The 19,000-nt window shown below is 40.8% G+C and overlaps 1 long non-coding RNA gene across 3 annotated transcripts in view; it reads left to right on the top strand.

The window, feature by feature from the left end:
- LOC120361661 (uncharacterized) overlaps positions 1-19,000 on the top strand; it is a 56,746-nt gene that overhangs the window by 440 nt on the left and 37,306 nt on the right. The window lies entirely within an intron of this gene.

Genomic DNA, 19,000 nt, shown 5'->3' on the forward strand with positions numbered 1-19,000 from the left:
CAGATGGACTGGGAAAGAAAAGAATTTATTTCGGTAACCGGATACAGGAAAGAGCCCTGGACAATATCGCCAGATCGACTGAGAATTACAAAGGTTTCCAGAGCTTATATACCTCTCAGCTATAAAGTGTGCATGTGTCTAAGGACATAAGGGATTAACTTATTTTAATCTATAACCAAGGTCAGTCCTGAAGACCTTCCTCTGGAGCCTCAGTAAATTTACTTAATCTAGATGGGTCCAGGTGCCAGGGGTGATGACCCTTATCTTGTCACCTGCTTAATCATAGAGGTTTGGGCAGTTCCTTCAGACGCCCAGTAAGCTTGTTTGTGGTCTGAGGAGTTTCTTCAGACCCCCAAGAAAAAGTTGTTTAATCCTGAACAGGTCCTGTTAAGGATTTCTTCTTTATCTTGTCATGCTTCAAGACCCAGGAAAGGCCTGGGCAAAACTCTTGGTAGGCTTTTGTTACATTCCAGCCTTTATATAAAGATACTGGCTCTTTCACCTGGTAATATTTAACTTAACCAGTGCTGAAACCGTGGTTACAGAGGCCTGCCTGTTCAGCTGTTAGTAAGACCTGGCCTGCCACAGATATATAAATATAAATTTGAAATACGAAAAGAGAGCAAATATAAATTTGAAATACGAAAAACGAAGGTTTAATTCTCCCTGTTGAAAAAGACGGAAAAGCACTGAGGGCTGGAGTGTTAGCACCGCCAGGTTTCCTCCATCCCTTGACTCCACCGCGCTATTATTATGCATTGGAGCCTTCAGGCTGCCAGTCCCGCCCTCAGGTCTTTCTCCCAGGCAGCAGAAACTAGCATGAGGCTTCGGTAATAGGCTTAGCTGCCAGCGGAACCAGCACCTTGAGAGCGTTGTGCTGGAAGCCACACCCAGTGGCTTCCATCTGCTTCTCACTGGTCACTCCTATCTGCAAGAGAGACTGAAAAAAATCTTTTGTAAAATTTGTAATCTGGACAGTTACACTGCATTCTCAAGACTTTAGCCTAAAGTTGCCTTCATACATATTTTAAGTTCTGCCTAAAGATTTCTCTGTACATCACAAACTATAACCTAAATGAAGTTGTAAACAGACTGCTTTTGTGCTAGTCACTGAGTTATGGCTAATCAAAGGGGCCAGCTGCTCAAACAGTGTTCAAATAAGGCAAACGCTGACTATAACAATCTGGCTGTTGCTGTACCTCACTGCCTTTTCTGTACATCACTTTCCTTTTTCTGTCTATAAATCTTCTTGTACCATGTGGCTATGCTGAAGTCTCTCTGGACCAACTCTGTCTGGGGAGGCTGCCCTATTGGTGGAATCATTCTTTACTCAAGTAAACTCTGTTAAATTTAATTAGGCTAAAGTTTTTCTTTTAACAGACTATAGGAGTTCTATTTGTAAGGGAGAATGAGAGTATAGATACTGGGTAGGGAAGGAGTTCAGAGCACACCACCTCAAAACATGCCGCTGTAGCATGTTGAGTCTTTTGAGTGAAAAGCACTTAAAAAACAAGGTGCAAGAAAGGCACACTGGCCCTCCTTTTTCTTCCTGAAAGCAGAAGATGGAAGTCGCATGTGAGAGATGTCCTCACTACACCAAAAGGAAAGAAACATTCTTATCACTAGGGATGGGAAGTCAAAGACAAGAGACATCTATACAAACAAAACTTGCTGCACTAACCGGTGTCTTCCTAGTCACTTCACCATGATTCATTGCCTGAATCTAAGCCCTTTTTTCTTGTCATTTTTTCAGTTTACTACTCTGTCCAATTTGGTATGTAAGCATTTAGCTCTAACTGCATTTTTGGGTCTTTATTTTTCTTATGAGGATTCCCATGTACAAGTAAAAAAAATATATTAATAGTCGTATGCTTTTCTCTTGTTAATCTGTGTTATGTCAGTTCCAGCCAGAGACCTTAGGAGGGTGGAAGAAAATTTTATCCATCACTCTTTAATTTCCTCATGTTACACCATTACATGAACAATTCTAGATTATTAATTCCACATTTTTTATACCTAGCTGACTTTGAAAGAAAATATTTTATTTTTATTTTTTGTATTTCTACTTTGTCTTTTTCTTACAGCTAGATGTCAAGTTTAACTTCTGGATGTCCCCAAGTCAGAATTAACTAAAAGCCTTGTTATAGAATTAGGATTGAGGATCTCTTTAAGCAGGATCATATTTCTGGGCATCTTGGGAAACAATAATGTTTTGACCAATGACAAGTGACCAACTGATCCAATAAGTTTTGGGACATCTTCATAGATCTCTGGTGCTTGTAAGTCTTCATTCAGAAGGGGGAGGGCCCGTTGAAATAGATGGGGTGCATTCTGAGATGCCTCACTGATCAGATCTGACCCAAGGCAGATTATGTTTTTACATTTCCTATTAATCTACAGTCCTTTGGCTTGTTATTAAAAGTCTTTTTCCAGCTGACAGTTTTAAAATCCATTGCATGTACTTGTAATACTGTTCTCACTGGCATAACTTTTTAATTCTCACAAGTAGTCATAGCAGCTGAGACATATCATTCCAGAAAATCAAACTCTTTACTTTTTCAATGTCTCATGCCCTCAAATGATATGTAGTCCTGGTAGTGCTGGTTAGTTTATTTGTTTTTAACCAGAAAAGAGAGGAAGAAGAAAAAAGACTTACAATTTTCCTAGTGTTCTTTCTTTGCTGCATTGAGTCTTTATCCAGTATACAATTTTTTAGTATTATAGTTAGAGCCCCAATCTCTGTGCCACCAGAACTGCCCCTAACAAAGGCCCAGTGCTATGTATTATGACTAGAGGCAGGAAAGGAAGGTACCCAACATGCAGAACTTCTCACTACCTCTCTCTCTCTCAGTCTTGCTTTCTGATGTTTAAAATGCCACCCATACATGAGACAGGGGAAGATGGAAAAAAGAAGATGGAGACCTTCTCCTCAGTCATTAAATGGCTCTGTGAACTTGGAAAGTGGATGACTTTTCTTTCTCTTTTCTTTTTTTTTTTTTTTTTTTGAGATGGAGTCTTGTTCCATCACCCAAACTGGAGTGCAGTGGTGTGATCACGGCTTACTACAAACCTCTACCTCCAGGTTTCAAGCAGTTCTCCTGCCTCAGCCTCCTGAGTAGCTGGGATTACAGGCATAAGCTACCACACCAGGCGAATTTTCGTATTTTTAGTGGAGAGAGGGTTTCGCCATGTTGGCCAGGCTGGTCTCCAACTCCTGACCTCAGGTCATCTGCCCACCTCAGCCTCCCAAAGTGCTAGGATTGCAGACATGAGCCACGGTGCCCAGCCCAAAAGTGGATGGCTTCTGAGGTCACTTCCAGCTCAAAGCACTAGGTTCTTTGTCTTGTGAAAAGTATTTCCTTCTTCCTGTGAACCTGCTTAAAAAATATAAATATGATGCTGTAGAAGAGATGGACTTCTAAGTTTAAAAGAATTGAGACTGCATCACAGTTTTTCTTCCCCTACTTCTTAACAAGATGCACCCAAAATCAGTTAAAAAACAAACAAAAAACCTCTCCCCCCAAAATCACTAATAATTGCCAACAAGGAGAGAGAGATAATGGAATGCAATAAATTTTAAAACTTGATATCAAAGAGGGAAAGGAAGGATTCTGGAGCACAGAGGATAAGTATCCTGTCTCCTAATCATACACCACCCTTGAAGTCATTTGAAAAGCCACATATCTGATCATTGAAAATCTGAAGATTAACAACTGGAAAAGAGCCTTTCTTTTTTCTCTCTTCGTAGCCATGGCTCTAATTCAGTCTGGTTTCCCATTGGGAAAATTACAGAAAGTTTAGACATATTCTCTAAAGGGGTGGGCTGCTCCTTGAAATGTGAAAAAGTAGAACACTGGTTCAGGGCATCTAACAAAGAAAATAAAGAGGGAGTCAAGAAAAGAAGAAACCATGCAAAGATTGATAAAGAAACTGACCTGGGAGAATACATAATTAAAGGAATAGTAATAAACTGTGTATTTGTGTATATAAATTGTATATACATTAACTAATTTAAAATAAGACCCTATAGAGATGAATAGCAGCAACAGAAAGAGATAAACAGAGATCATCACATTTAAAAACACAAAGTGTGGATCCAAACAACACTATTCAATACTCTGAAGTACAAATAGGAAGGAATAAAGACACCACTGAAAACTAGGTTCAAAGAAAAGCTTAAGATCATCCTAATACATGCAGCTGAAAGAAAAGAAATTAAAGCAAATGTAGAGAAGCCCACTGAATCAGAATATAGAAATGATTCAACATGAGGATAATTGGTGTCTTAAATGCAGAGTCCCAAAATATGAAACAGAAGAATTTACAAGATGTAATAAAGTTGATTACCTAGAGGGAAAAAATTGAACCTCTAAATGGAGGCATACGTTGCAGTCCAGGAAAATTTATTAAAACACACTTTACAACTAGAAACATACAATTTATAGAAGGAGTTCTTCAAGCATCCAGGCAAAAAGCAAGTTGGCCACAACTGGGGAAAAAAATCAGGCTAGCCTCAGACAACTGCAGAGTAACATTCCCCCCAACTGCCAACTTTTTATTTTGAAAAATTTCAAACATACATAATGAGTAGAATACCAAATATTTATACACCTTTCACTTAAATTGGGAGTTTACAGAAGATACCAAGTGATGATGGAATTCCCTGGGGCTTGCAATCTCAGGGAACTGTTATTACCTCTAAGCACAAAGATTGAAGGTCATGGGGTGAGGTGGTCTATGGAAGGGGTCACCTGACAAGAGCTGGGCCTTCAGTATCGGTTCAGAGAACACCCATGGGGAGAATAAATACCTGTCTCCATTCTCCTCCCACCTATGGATCATTTGCTGGTAACCCCCACACCAGTTGGCTGAACCCAACCTGAAGCCAGAAGATGAAAGAAACCCTAGGACAGCACCCGCATTCCCCTGCTGGGTACAGGGCTGGATGGAAAACCATGGAGAGTGAATCTTAGGGGGCAAATGGAAGACACCAGCACAAGCCTTGAGATTATGCTATTCACATACTAACATACTTTGTGAATTTGATAAAGTATTTATCAGAACAGGTGTTAGTATTTTATATATAAATATTTGAAATCAAGTACTATAATAAGTTACATAAGCATATCTTTTGTTCGATAGGGATTTCCCCCAATGCATTTAAAGTACTTTAAAGGATATTGTTATATTGGTTATTTACAAAGTGGGCAGTTGTCCAGTTTCTGAGGTAGAAAAGTGTAAGGCTTGCCAAATTTCCTAGAATCAATTAGTTGTGGAAGCAACTGCCTATCTGATGTCTAATAATAGGCCACAGGAAAGCCAGATAGAACTATTTTCATGTCATTTACATCAATGTTTTCATTTTGCCAGATATGTTTTAATCTCCCAGGCCAAGGCATTTTTCTTGCTTATCTTCTGATAGTTATTTTCTTTAAGGAAAATTTAGCTATAAAAAGGAAAACACAGGATTTCATTTTATTAACTGCCATTATGATGTGCAAGTCTATATAATGAGGCAGTTTTGGTGTTTTAGAAGTCCTCTTGTGGATACAACCAAGCATATGGAGGTATACATTCTACATATCAACTTTAAGAGTAAATTAATAACTCACATACTTCAGAGATGGTTATAATAAATTGCAAGATTGTAGATCTTTGCATCAAAGATTTATCATACATGATTAGAGCACTCCCAAACCTCCAAATAAACTTCCCTGATAATTTAGAAAATGGCTAAATTATGATAGGAATCTTTCATGTGACATTACCACACTGTTATAGCAGAGGGGACAAACCCAGGCACAGTGGATTCACCTTCCCAGATACAATTGGTGTTTGAGAAAAACTGAGGCTGCCTAGAAGGAGTCTAAGGTCTAGTAGAGGAGCTCTCCCAGAGCCTGGCTACATTCAGGGGAGCAGCATGTGTGCCCCTACCATGATGGTGGGTGGAACAGCAAAGCTCAGTCCTCTGTTCACCATGTAGTGGTCACATGCACATTCTGCAGTTGAGTGGATTGGGTCTCCTTCACCAGATTTGATGAAGCTGTTCCAAGGACCTTCACTGGCCCAAATTTTCACCTCTGCCTTTTCCCTTGTACCCTGCTGCCAAACCATTCACTTGACCTCAGTGCCTGGGCTAGAACATATTTTCCAGCTGATCACCTCACCCCCTAGCCCTGCTCCACACAGTACATTTCTTAACTGTCTGCCCTCCTGACCTCTCCACCATCCATTATATTCCACTGGTCTTGTCCAGCTCCTGGTCTTGCCACTTCTACTCTAGCCTGTCTCACTGCCATCCACAGCAGCTTCAGAATTAGCAACAACATCCTTTGTCATAACAGTGAACTCACTTGTCATTGCTTATGAAAGTAGAATCAGAATGGGGATGCAGTTGACAGGAGGGCAGCCATACCCTGACATGACAGTCAGGAGTGAGCTCCAGGATGATGGCAACTCCATTTCTGAAACACTGATGTGGAAGCCCAGGCCCCTTTGCATAAGGCACACATCCCCTCTTCATTTGGCCCCTGCCTGCCTCGTCAGCTTTATCTTTCAGCACCTCCTGTGTGGACGTTTGTCTCCCAGCAACAGCTGCCTGTAGGGTTGCTCCTGTGCCCCTGTGTGTGACCTGCACTCCTCCCTGTGCCATCAGGACACACACAAGCCTTGCCAGCCCACCCGTGTTGTCTGACACCACTAAGTCTTTGGTCATGATGTTCTTCTCTCTACACCCCTCATTATTCTCTATCTTAGTCATCCATTCATTTTTCAAAATTTAGCGAACGAATCCATTCCCATCAGAAGCCTTCCTTGATCTTCTTGGATTAGGTTTCCCTGCGAGTTTTCTTCTGATTTAGTTGGTCTAGGGGTGGGGTTCAGAATCAGAAATTTTAAAAACTCCTTGGACAATTCTAATGTGCATCAGAGTTGAAAGCCATTGAGGAAAAAGAAAAGGAACATGGAGGGAGACAAGACAGTAGGGCTTTCCAAGTTCCTACCTGAGGCTCACTGGTCTTTACTGAAATTGCAACACCAAGAGGGGTGTTGGGAGTTGAATTGTGCTCACCCCCAATTCGTATTTCAAAGTCCTAACCCCCAGTACCTCAGAATGTGATCTTGTTTGGAGATAGGGTCTTTACAGAGGTAATCAAGTTAAGATGAGGTCATTAGCTGGGCCCTAAACCAATGTGACCATTTTCTTTATAAAAAAGAGGAAATTTGGACATGAAGACATGCACAGGATTATTATGTGAACAGGCAGGGAGAAGATGGGCATCTGCAAGCCAAGGAGAGAGGCTAGGAGCAGATCTTCCCCTCAGAGGTAACAAACCCTGCCAATACCTTGATTTCAGACTTCTCACCTCCAGCACTATGGACAATCAATTTACGTTGTGTGAGAAGCCACTCAGTTTGTGGTACTTTACTATGGCAACCCAAACAAATCAATACAGAGGGTAACAATAAGAAAAAGCCCTACCCGTGGATTGCTTGAGCTCAGGATTTTGATACCAGCCTGGACAAAACAGTGAAACCAGGTCTCTACAAAAAATACAAAAAGTAGTCAGGTATGGTGGCATGTACCATAGTCCCAGCTACTTGGGAGCCTGAGGTGGGAGGATCACTTGAGCCCAGGAGGATGAGGCTGCAGTGAGCCATGATTGTGCCACTGTACTCCAGCCATGTTGACAGAAAAAGACCCTGTATAAAAAAAAAAGAAGAAAGAAAGAAAGAAAAAAAGGAAAAGAAAAAAAAAAACAAAACAAAACAGGAAACACTCCACCATCCCTGGATTCACTTGTATTTCTGATGAGCTATGCCTGGACTCTTCCTGGTGATGGATTGAACTTATCTATGCATTGAGGAGATACTCTTTTTTAAAATCATGATCTCTAAAGGAAAGGTTTTTGTGGGAAATACACTCTAAGAAATGGATGAGAATGTTCACTTAATGTTTGTGTAGATCCTTAAGAATTAAACTTTGAATGGAGAAACTTTCTTGATGATGCCGAAAGGATGAGGTATTACTGTAAAGCAGCACACCTTATCTCTGTATAGTATCAATAAAGCTCTAACCAAATCATAGCTTAGAATGCTAAATATTTGTCATCTTCCTCAAACTTGAGAAAACAGATTTTGGCTTTAATGTAATTCTAGCTAGAAGACTTACTTGCCACATGGCCACAAGGTGGCAGGGCAGCAACATTCTTCTGGAAGCCACCAGCAAAGCAAAACGCAAAACGCAGCCAGAACTATGTGGCCACACGTAGGAAGTAAGCAGTGCTCTTAAAATTTATGAAGCTGAACTTTCTCCCTCTTTTTTTTTTTTTTTTTTTTTTTTTTGAGACAGAGTTTCGCTCTTGTTACCCAGGCTGGAGTGCAATGGCGCGATCTCGGCTCACCGCAACCTCCGCCTCCTGGGTTCAGGCAATTCTCCTGCCTCAGCCTCCTGAGTAGCTGGGATTACAGGCACACGCCACCATGCCCAGCTAATTTTTTGCATTTTTAGTAGAGACGGGGTTTCACCATGTTGACCAGGATGGTCTCGATCTCTTGACCTCGTGATCCACCGGCCTCGGCCTCCCAAAGTGCTGGGTCTCCCTCTTTTTAAGCACTCCCTTTTTCTGAATGTCACAAAAAAACTTTTGGTGCCACAAAAGAAGTAGTACTCAAACATAACTTTTCTCAGCAAGGCAAATTTACTTCTTCAGAAGGATGTATCTCGTAGATGGAGCAATGTTGAGTGCACACCCGAACAAGGGAGGGGAAGGTTTTTTTTTAATCCCTGTCACAGGTAGCCCCTGCTGCTGTGTCATTTCCCCTACTGGCTAGGTTTGGACAGCACAGTCTAAGCTAATTCCTATTGGCTGTATTAAAGAGAGCAGGGGTATGAGCCAGAATGGCGGGGTGAGCAGATTACGGAGCAGGGGACTAAAAGTAACTCAGGTTAGAGCAGGAGACCAGGGTGACTCAGGACTGAGCAGATGAGCAGGGGAATAGATGTGAACTACTGATTAGAACTGGCAGGAAGGTTGTTACTGAAACTAGGGCCAAGGAGATGACGAGAACGAGGAAGTTAAACTTTAAAATGGAGAACAAAGAACTGAACATACTGACACACTGATTCTTTGAAGGGAAACTTAGAACTCGCTGTATTTAACAGTTTTCCCCTTTTGAATTTTACAGTTTTTTCTCTTCAAACTTCCTTAACATGTCTTGGCTTAGTTGTTCTGCTTGATTCTCTAAAAGAAGTTTCTCTGAATAAGGTGGAGGAGAGTTAAGGGAGGTTTTAGTAAGTACTGTTTTTATAAGCCTCTGAATTAGCCTTGGGATGCAAGGGATAATACAACACTTAACAAGAATAGACACATTTAGTATAATAGTAAGGGAAGTCAGGATTGAGGACGTAAGTCCTTTTTACTTGCTAAACCATTTTTCTGTTAAGTTAGTGAAGGGATCATTTATTTTAGAATTTTTAGCTAGCTCATTGGATAAAGTAGCAAGGCCTTGTAGTGCTTTTGCTATGGTTTTATTGCAGGGAGTGTTATTAGGGATAAAAGTACAACATTGAGTTTTAATTATGATACAAACTCTACTTTTTTTTGCTAGTTTATATTTAATGCCACCTTATTTTCCTAAGCCATTTGATGAGTGGGCCTTAACTGTTTACCTATACTTTTAATAGCATCCTTAGTATAATTAACAAATTGTTGCTAGTTATAGTAGATGTAATTCATTTAATTTACATTTTTATTTATAGTCAACTACCAGAACAATACGGACTCAAACCCTGCAGCTCTTTGATTACAAGCCTTAAATTTATTTGGTACTCTTCATGGAACTTTGATAGTATTTATATAAACATGAGGGTTAAATGACTCAAGAAGGCATTTTTTGTTTTATGGTTCTTTCTCTTTTATCTTTCTTGGTTGATGAAATGCCAGGGTGAAAGGGATGGCCAATTGGACTAGAGCACAAGAGCCACTCTAATTACTTGGCAGAGTACCCAGCAATAGTCCCCCACAATTCCACCACACATCTGCTGGGGAATGAACAGGGGCAGACTGATTGGTAAGCTCTTGAAAAGGCTTGGTTTCACTGCACCCTGTTAAGTCTCCAAGGAATGCTAACTTTTCCTCCTGCTGTGAAAGGCAGGAGGTGAAGTTAACATTAGGGCCTGGAGGCAGGATGGCCCTCGAGGGCTGATCTGCAGGGCTCTTGACCTCAAGGAACAGCAGTGAAAGAGTCTTGCATGACTCATCACCCCAGGCTGTGGGGTTCTGGAAAAGAGCTACCATACAGCTTATGCCCAGTCTGTGAGAGGGCCACTCAAGTGGAAAGGGGACAGTTTGGGTGTCTGGCCTGCCTATTGCACAAGCATAACAGTCACTTTAGTGTGCAAACAGAATATCTAATCTATTTCAGCCAAGCACTTGCATCCTAATACCTGTTTTAATTGCTATAGTTTGTTTTAAGTATTTAACCTCTACAACAGCTACTTTAGTTTTATTATTGGATATATAACAAGAAAAGGTTTGGTTAGCAGAGAGCTTAGGAGAGGGAGAATTGGGTACAGAGGTTGGGGAGCAATGAAGTGCATTTTAAAGTATCCTATGGAGTCCCTTCCTGAGGCTTCTGCTCCTACACTATAGAAATAGCTTAATGAAGGGGGAGAACTCTGGGAAGCAGAGATGGTAATCTCTACTGGATTACATTGGTTCAACTGACAGTTGGGAGGGGTAACTTCTTTAGTAAAATGAATATATGGTTTTAAGAAACTGCAAGTTTTAATTCAGGACATAGGCGTAGGCAAGGACTTCATGACCAAAACACCAAAAAAGCCAAAATAGGCAAATGGGACCTAATCAAACTCCACAGCTTCTGCATAGCAAAAGAAACAGTCATTAGAGTGAATCGGCAACCAATAGAATAAGAAAAAATTTTTGCAGTCTACCCACCTGACAAAGGGCTGATATCCAGAATTTACAAAGAACTAAAACAGATTTACAAGAAAAAAGCAAACAAGCCCATTCAAAAGTGGGCAAAGGATATGAACAGACACTTTACAAAAGATGGCATACATGAGGCCAACAAACATATGAAAAAATGCTCATCATCACTGGTCATTAGAGAAATGCAAATCAAAATTACATTGAGATACCATTTCATGCCAGTTAGAATGGCGATCATTAAAAAATCTGGAGACAACAGATGCTGGAGAGGATGTGGAGAAATAGGAACACTTTTACACTGTTGGTGGGAGTGTAAATTAGTTCAACCATTGTGGAAGACAGTGTGGCAATTCCTCAAGGACCTAGAAATAGAAATTCCATTTGATCCAGCAATCCCATTACTGGGAATATATCCAAAGGATTATAAATCGTTCTACTATAAGGACGCATGCACACGAATGTTCATTGCAGCACAGTTTACAATAGCAAAGACCTGGAACCAACCCAAATGCCCATCGATGATAGACTGGACAGGGAAAATGTGGCACATATACACCATGGAATATTATGCAGCCATCAAAATCGATGAGTTCCTGTCCTTTGTAGGGACATGGATGAACCTGGAAACCATAATTCTCAGCAAACTGACACAAGAACAGAAAATCAAACACCGCATGTTGTCACTCATAGGTGGGTGTTGAACAATGAGAACACATAGACACAGGGAGGGGAGCAAGACACACTGGGGTCTGTTGGGGGGGAAATAGGGGAGGGACAGCAGGGGGTGGGGAGTTGGGGAGAGAGCATGGGGAGAAATGCCAGATATAGGTGAAGGGGAGAAAGGCAGCAAATCACACTGCCACGTGTGTACCTATGCAACAATCTTGCATGTTTTTCACATGTACCCCAAAACCTAAAATGCAATAATAAAAAAAAAAAAGAAACTGCAAGTATTAGGTGGGGTGGTCCATCCTTGCTCTTTAGTATTTCATAGAGCATTGGACCAACTTTGGCAGAGAAGTTCTGCTCTAGGACAACAAGATTCCCAGTTTATACTGGAATCTTCATCAAACTCTTCCTAAACTAGCTTATCCCAGTTAACAGATTTTTAGTCTGGGGAGAGCTAGGGAGGACAAAGATACTTTTCTGAAGTAGAATATTGCCTCTGGCTTGGCAGATCTCCACAGGGCATCACAAGGCAAGCATTAAAAGTAATAGTTTGGGGTGAACTTGACCTAATTACATTAATAATTAGAGAACCTAGTAATAGAAGGAGAAAAGAAAGAGATGCAACATAAGAGGATCAAACCTGTTAAAGCTTTAGCTTGGTTGGAGTTGGCCCTGGAATAGCTGTCCATGATTCTGGAGGGGGTGGTGCTCTTTTGACCCAGGTATGATGAGACCATCCTCCTTCTGCTGTTCGAACTGTGGTCTCGGTGGTTAGAAGCACTAGGTAGGGTCCTTCCCAAGCCAGTTTGAGTTTTCCTTTCCTCTAGCTCTGAATGAAAATGTGATCTCCAGGTTGATTCAGGTGCCCTGGGAACTCTAGGGGTGATGCCTGTACTAAAAGGCCTATAGTTCTGAGGGAAGAGTGGAAGATAGGCCAAGTATATAATTCTTCAGAAACTGATTTTTTGTTTGTTTGTTTTGAACAACAACAAAAAAATGTCAGCAGTAGAGTGCAAATAAGGCAACCCATATAGCATTTCACAAGGGGATAAACCAACATCTTTCCGAGGGGCAGTCCTGACTGTTAACAAGCAACAGTGAGGCATTTAGTCTATGGTAAACGAGTCTCTAAAACTAATTTGGTTAGGTGACTTTTTAGAGTTAGGTTCATTCTCTATACTCTTCCTGATGAAGGTGGGTGCCAGGGAGTATGGTATTCCTCTGTTATGTTTAGTACTTGGGCTAATTTTTTTAATGACATGTTCAGTGAAATGAGTTTTCACTAAACAATATTTTCTATTAATCTAAACTTGGGTATAATATTCTCAATTAATGCTTTAACTACATTACTGATGGTTGCACCTGAAAAGTGAACAGCCTCTACCCAGTGAGAAAGGTAATCTACTGTTATTAATAGGTACTTTAGGCAACCTATTTGGGGCCATTTTGGTATAATCATTTTGGATGTTTTGGAATGGCCTTATTCCTGGGTCCCTTATTCCAACGGGTGACCTTCCTAGAGTTTGCTTATTAGTGTTTTTGTTTGTTTGTTTTACATATTAGGCAACTATCTGTAACTTGTTTCACCAGAGTATAAATTTGTATACAAACACAGACCCTGAGAATTACATCACATATAGTTTGGGACTTAGGCTGCTGAGCAGGGAGATGGTGAAGGCACTGCTGGCCAGGCTCAGGCTGCTGTGAGGTCAGCTCTCCTCTATTAAGGGCCAGCTCTGGGATCCCAATGACAGGGGGCAAGAAGATGGTGTGGTGCTACGGCACCAGGCAGTCTCCTGCCTCCTTTGTCTCCTAGCTGCTGTCTCTCCTGGTTCTTAATCTCTCTCCTCACCTGCTCACTCGCATTTTTTGTATCTTTGTCTCTCGTCTCTTCCTCTCTCTTTCTTCTACGCTGTCTCTCCGCTGTCTCACTTTCTGTGTCCCTCTCTTCTAGTCTCTCACTAGTCTGTCTCTTCTAGTCTCTGTCTCTTCTAGTCTCTCACTCATTCTCTCCTTCTGTCTCTCTCTCTAATCTTTCTGTTTCTGTCTAAATTTTTCATTGTTAAACTCACAGGGTTTCCTCCATAAGTCTCTGTCTCATTCGCTCTCTCTTTTCTTTCTCTCTCTGTCATCACCTGTTTCCTGTCTTCCTCACACTCAGTCTCTTCCTCTCTCTGATTTCCCTTTTCACTTTCTCCCTTCTTCCCTCTCCCAGTTTCTCTTTTCTCTCTCCTTACATATAATTTTTGGCCTTCTTTTAGAAGCTCTTCTATAGGTCTATCTTTCCAGTTCTCTATCTTTTATAATATCGTGTTAATATCTGGCCAACTGTTAGTTACAAAATGAAGCTTTAACATTTCTCATCCAAAGGGGTCATCTAATTCTAGACCCACATATTTCCTCATTTGCTCTTTGAGGCTTTTAAGGAATTTTATAGGTCTTTTTTCTTTTTCTTGTTGTATATGAAAGCTTTTGTAATGTTTTGAACGCGGGGTACAGATTTTCAAATTCTTTTAATTATTATTTCTCTAAGGTCTTTTCTTTATTCTTCTAATATTTTAACATTAGGCTTAGGGGACTATCAGAGTAATATTATTGTTGTTAGCTTTGTCCTTTTATCCCCTACTTTACTTGGGGTAAAGTAAGTAAACCACCATCTTTGTGGTTTTGGGGTAAGGTTCAGTCTCCCCTATTGGAGATTTCTCACCTTTTGGGGTAAGGCTCAATTTGTTCTACTGGAAATTTCTCACCTTTTGGGGTAAGGCTCAATTTCCCCTACTGGAAACTTCTCACCCTCCCTACTACTGGAAGTTTGTGTGAGGCTTAATCCCCCAAATGGAGATTTCTCACCTCTTCTCAACTTCCAAGATACCCCAAGCAAGGAATACTTCACCAGCCCCTTGGCTTTTCTTGCCGTGGTATGTCCCAACCAAGGAATACTTCACCACACCCGCAGCTTTTCTTACCTTATTCCTGACCACCAAGGAAATACTTTGCCAGCTCCCATGGCATTTCTTACCTTGGTCTGTACACAGAGTTACCTGAAAGCCATGGTATTTGTAGGCCTTTTCCTCCCACGTTGCTGAGAGTCCAGGTTTATTCGTAACACAGGGTGGGTCTTGATTCCTTATCCCTGAGGCTGCTGCAATGAGGCAGCAGGGCACGCCTCCTCACCGGAGAGGACCAGAACCCTTCCTGGAGAATGACTTCCCCATACGAGCCACCAAATTGTTAGAAACAAATTTTCAGTGCCACAAAAGAAATAGCACTACAACGTACATTTTCACAGCAAGGCAAATTTACTTCTATAGAAGGGTGCATCTCATGGATGGAGCAATGGTGAGAGCTCACCTGAACAAGGTAGAGGAAGGGGATCTTATCCCTGATGCAGGTAGCCCCTCCTGCTGTGTCATTCCCACAAAATCTAAGCTAATTCCAATTGGCTTTTTTAAAGAGAACGGAGGTATGAGCCAGAGTGGCAGGGTGAGCAGTTTCAGCAGGAAAGACAGTTGCAAAACAGGTGACTAAAGGTGACTCAAGTCAGAGCAAGTAGCTATGTGTGACTCAGGATGAAGCAGGTGACCATGGATGACTCAAGATGGAGAAAGTGACCAGGGAAACAGATGTGAACTACTTATTAGAACTAGTGGGAAGGTTGTTTACTGAAACTAGAGGCAAGAACATAACGAGAATGAAGAAATTAAACTTTAAAATGGAGAACAAAGAACTGAGCATAGTGACTTACCGATTTTTGAAGAGAAACTTAGAACTCACTGTATTTAACATGAAAAAGTAGCACATGTTTTTAATTGAAAATGTTATCCTGGGCAACATATTAAGACCCTGACCCTACAAAAAATTTAAAAATTAGCCAGCCGTGATGGCGCATGCCTGTAATCCCAGATAGGAGGCTGAGGCATGAGAATCTCTTGAACCCAGAAGGTGGAGGCTGCAGTGAGCAGAGATCATGCTGCTGCACTCCAGCCTGGGTGGTAGAGATAGACCCTGTCTCAAACACATGCATACACACACACACACACACACACACACACACACACACAGACACACACACACACACACACACACACACACACAATATAAAGAATAAAACAAAAATTCATTATCCCACCACTCAGAAACAAACATTCCCAGCCTTCTCTGCCAATGCCATCTGCTCAGGATACCCCTCTCTCACCTGCTTTGCAACACTCCTTCTGCTTTGTCTCTTTCACTAATGTTTGTCCCTCTGACTAATGTTTGTCCCCCATCCTTCTTCTTAACACTCACTGCTATTTCACAGCAGTTGTCACTGCCTCCACTGCCAGTCTACGAGCACCATGTGGGCAGAAAACTTGTCCTATCAACCCTTCCTACCAGGAGCAGCAGTCCCAGGATGTCAACCCAATGCATGGCTGCCAAGAAAGGGGTGACTCACACAGACCCTGGATGGAACACAGGCCCTGGATGCTTTACTGACATAGAGAAGAGACAGAGAAAGATCAGCTTCAATAGTGAATGTCAGTCCCCCATTGCCGACAGGTCTTGCCTCATAGCCAAAGCAGAGAGCTGGTCCGCACACCCTCCTCTTATAGTGCAAGCAAAGAACACCATTCCCTTCCCTCCAGAAACAGACAGACCAGTGGCGTGAGCTAGGTGCTATAAAATGCATATGCTCAAGCAGAACGAAGAAGTACACATCAAGCCTAGAACAGAAAAAAGATGTTCCCAAACAAAGAGATATGCCCAGCACAGTCTGTGAGGGCTCCTTATCTCTTTGCAAGTAAATGTTGCAGGCCCAAAGCCACTCTTACATGAAATCATGCAAAGGGGAAGAAGCTGTGCATGACTGCCTTTCCCAACAGCAAACATTATTGTCAGTCTGAGAGAGAAAGCACTCAGTCTCTCACTATTTAAATGTGCTGATAGCTATAGATATTTTATAGATGCACTTTAGTTAAAAATTTGATCTTGTAACTTATGTCTTGCAACTTTGCTTAGTTCTTTACTATTAGTTCCAGTAATTTTTTTTTGCCGATTCTTTTGGATTTTCCTAATAGAGGATCATGTTATCTAAGTCTAGAGATAATTTTTCTTTTCCAGGTTGGATACCTTTTATTTCTTTTTCTTGTCTAATTCTCTGGCTAGAATTTGCAGTAAAATGTTGAATGACAGTGATGAGAGCCAGTCTTGTCATGGTCCTGATCGTAGGGGAAAATCATTGTTTCATGAAAGGGCCATACCTGCAGGAGCCAGGAAACCAAAGAGTGAGGTAGATAAATCCAGTTTGTCAGGAAAAGGTGATTTACTGGGGAACTTAGACAGAAGTATGGTCTTGGGACAGTAGCAAGACTGGTAGATCTCCATATCACTAACCCCAAATCCAGGCATTACATTCACAAGGAAAGGGTATGTGCACTACAGGAGGAATGTGCAGGACAATTAAGGTATACCCTTCTGAGAAAGAAAAAGATGCTATGTCATAGTCTATAATTTGCCTAAGGCAGGATTTATGGGAACTACATGTTTACCATAACATCAAAGTTGTCTTGGCTTACACAGGAAGAGTAAATAAAGTAGAAATCTTGGAGGCCTTTCCAGAACTGGGGTTCATCAAAAGTCAACAGAGTGAATAAGCATATGAGATGGTGAGGTGTGGTGGCTCACACCTGTAATCTTGGCACTTTGGGAAGCCTAGGTAGGCAGATCACTTGAGGCCAGGAATTCAAGACCAGCCTGGCCAAAATGGCAAAAACCTCTCTTTACTCAAAATGCACTGGGTGCTGTGGCACATCCCTGAAATCCCAGCAACTAGGGTGGGTGAGGCAGGAGAATCACTTGAACCTAGGAGGCAGAGGTTGCAGTGAGCCAAGATCACACCACTGTACTCCACCTGGGCAACAGAGTTAAGACTCTGTCTCAAAACAAGGCAAAAGAAGAATATGAGATCAAGTCTCTTTAGCCTCCACAAGGGTTAAGATTTCAGCATGTCAATTTTGGGAAGACAGATACATTCAGTTCATAACAATCATGGAGTTTTACATGTATAATCTTTTTAACCATGCTCCTAGATCCAGGTTGCTAGCATTTTGTTGGCGATTTTGTACATCTGTATTCATAAGCAATATTGCTGTGTAGTTTTCTTTTCTTGTGATGTCTTCATCTGCTTTGGTATTAGAACTCATCAAATGAGTTAGGCAATGTTCTCTCCTTTTACCATTTCAGAAAAGTTTGGGAAGAATTAGTGTTAATTCTTCTTTAAAGTTTAGTAACTCACCAGTGGAACCATTTGGTCCTGGACTTTTCTTTGTTGAGAGATTTGTTTTTAATTTTCAACTTGATAAATGTATTTTTTTGTTGTGGTGGTAAAATATGCACAACGTAAAATTTACTATTTTACTCACTTTTATATGTACACTTCCATGGCATGAAGTACACTGACATCATTCTCCAAGCATCACCATTCATTTTTCCAAACTGAAACCCCTCATTCCTCTCTCCCACAGGCTCCGCAAACTACTGAAATTTTAGGCTACTCACTCAATCTCTTTACTTATAGATCTACTTAGGAATTTTAAATTTCTTCTTGAGTCAGTTTTGATCATTTTTATGTTTCTAAGAATTGGTCCATTTCATCTAGGTTATCTAATTTGTTGATATACAATTCATCGAATTCTCTCCAAAATGTTTTATTTCTTTAAGATTGGAGGTAAGGCCCCCACTTTTATTTCTGATTTTAATTATTTGCATTTTTTCCCCTCCACTTTTCTTCTTCTTCTCCTCCCCTTCTTCCTCTTCCTTTTCTCTCTCTCTCTCTCCTTTCCTCCTTCCCTCACTCTCTTTTTCTGTCAGAGTAGCTACAAGTTTGTCAATTCTCTTGATCCTTTCTAAGAACCAACTCTTGTTGATTTTCTCTATTATTTTCTTATTCTCTATTTTATTTATCTCCACTCTAATCTTTATGATGTTCTCTCTTCTGCTAACTTCGAGTTTAGTTTGCTTTTCTTTGCCTAGTTCCTAAGTATAAAATTAAGTTTGAGATCTTCTTTTTAAATGTAGGCCTCTATTGTTATACATTTCTCTTTGATTACTGTTTTGGCTGCATACAATAAATGCTAGCATGTTGTGTTTTCATTTTAATTTGTCTCAAAGAATTTTCTATTTCCATTTGTGACTTCTTGAGCCATAGGTTTATTTTTAAAGGTTATGTTGTTTAATTTTAAAATGTTTGTGAATTTTCTAGTTTCCATCTGTTACTGATTTATAGCTTCTTTCTGTTTTTGCTGGAGAAGATATTTTGTATGATTTCAGTATTTTGTAATTGATTGATAATTTTTTGTGGGATAATATATGGTGTATCTTGGAGAATGTTCTGTGTGTAC

The sequence above is a fragment of the Saimiri boliviensis genome, chromosome 13 (genome assembly GCF_048565385.1).
Source record: "Saimiri boliviensis isolate mSaiBol1 chromosome 13, mSaiBol1.pri, whole genome shotgun sequence".
In the NCBI taxonomy this organism is placed as follows: Eukaryota; Metazoa; Chordata; class Mammalia; order Primates; family Cebidae; genus Saimiri; species Saimiri boliviensis.